We start from the raw sequence: 1,880 nt of genomic DNA, 5'->3' as shown, positions 1-1,880 counted from the left end.
CCCTGGCATGATGGTCTCGGGACTGAGTGACAAGAACCAGATGGAAGCGTTTCTAGTTAGCGCCTTCCTCTTTCTCTGATCGCTTTCTTAATATTGCCCTTTGGATCAGTGAAAATAAAGTTTACTTCGTTTTTTTAAACTCTTTGAAAATTATTTTAAACGCCTGAAATTCTTTAATGAAAAGAAAAACGAAACAAAAAGCAACCCCCTGTTTTTTAGAAACAAAATGAGTACCTGAAATGCCATAGAACTCAAAAAAAAAAAAAAATTCATATTGCCTGCCTAATCCAGTTCAAAAGTATAAAATAGAGAAAAAAAACCAAAACCCAACCCATGAAAGACATTCTTATTTTTTCCCTGAAAAAATAAAATGTATTTACAGTTAGTAGGCTAGCTTATTTTTAATTCATTGCAAAGTTTACCGGGATTTCCCTCCCCAGAGATTTTAGCCGTAAGTAGAAGTTTTCCTTTGAACTGGTTTAAGCTAAGGCCCTCTTTCTTGTCACGCACGGGCAGGGAAATACTGCAAGATGCTGGATTAGCTTGTTCGCTTTTCATTGTTTTCTTTTGTAGCGGCAATCCGTTTAGCTATGGTATGCTGAGTTTATCTGATTAGCACTTAATGAGTGAAGGGAATAGGGGAAATGTTGCCTGAGTTACTTAAGCCTGATAAAGTTTTCAGTGCTTTCCCCCTCTTTCTAAATACCTGAACTTTCCTGACCCCCGCCCCTTGCTTTTTCCCTCTGTTGCAGCTCATTCCCGTATGAAATGCGCTCCCCCTGCAGCTTTAACTGTCAGAAGTAGTGGTACCATTAGCCGGATTTTGTTCAGTGCACATTGGTCACAACACCCGTCCTGCTCAACACTGTTTGACAGTCTGTCTGGAGCTCTTACAAATTCAACTGCCGTTGTTATGCACATGTCTTGCCTGGGAACACTTACAGAGTAAAAATGAAATAACCTGTAGCATGAGTATTTCTAACTTAAAACCATTAGGTATAACCATGAGCAATATAATAATTTAGTTAGTTATGTTAGCAGTGACATTTTAATGAGGATTCACTGGAGCTTGAATAATTACATTATATAAAGAAATTCAAGAAAGCTGAGGTTTAGTAATGCTTAAAAACTGTGTGTACCATTCAGATTGTGGGTCCGTTACCATAGTTAACTTGGAAAGTTTCTTACATAACTCTCATATTTTCCTCTGGACTTCAACTTGATTTCCCTCTTTTAGAATTAATTTTTGTTTTAATTTGATATTGCATTGTAAAATTTTTAACACAAAAGTAAAATTCTGAGAAAAATAGAGGAATCATCTGTATTAGTTTTTGCTTATTAGTTTATATCTTTGGTGGTTCTGTTATTTTCACGCAGAAATGCAATTTAATTTAATTAATTTAATACCAATTAATATAGATCCAAGGAAAGTATAACTGACATGTGCAAGAGATTCTGTATGAATAGCAGGTTCTATAGCTGTTGAAGTAATAAGAAAAGAGCAATAGAAGTTTAGGAATGTCAATAAGACAATAAATAGTGTTGCTTAGGAAATCTAAACCTTTATCAGTAGGCACCTCTGAAAATATTTTCAGTTATACCTGCTTAATCTGTTTAACATTTAATAGAAATGATCTCACATTTTTTAATCACCATCAGTGTCCCCAATTTATAATTATAATGGTAATAACAATAATCATCTTAGCCGTAGGCAGCTAGTAATAGCAGTAGTGGTTCCTGTTAGACTGGAACATGTGTGGTGTTTTTAAATAATTTTAAAGATATTAAAAGAATGCTAGAGGTGCAGGAGTGCACCAAAGCACTTGAGAAGGGTAGAAGATGACTGTGAAAGATTTTTGAGGTCTGCCCAGCTTCCTGCT

Source organism: Antrostomus carolinensis, unplaced genomic scaffold (assembly GCF_000700745.2).
Source record: "Antrostomus carolinensis isolate BGI_N321 unplaced genomic scaffold, ASM70074v2 scaffold3215, whole genome shotgun sequence".
NCBI classification, from domain to species: Eukaryota; Metazoa; Chordata; class Aves; order Caprimulgiformes; family Caprimulgidae; genus Antrostomus; species Antrostomus carolinensis.
Note: the sequence above shows the minus strand (reverse complement) of the source record.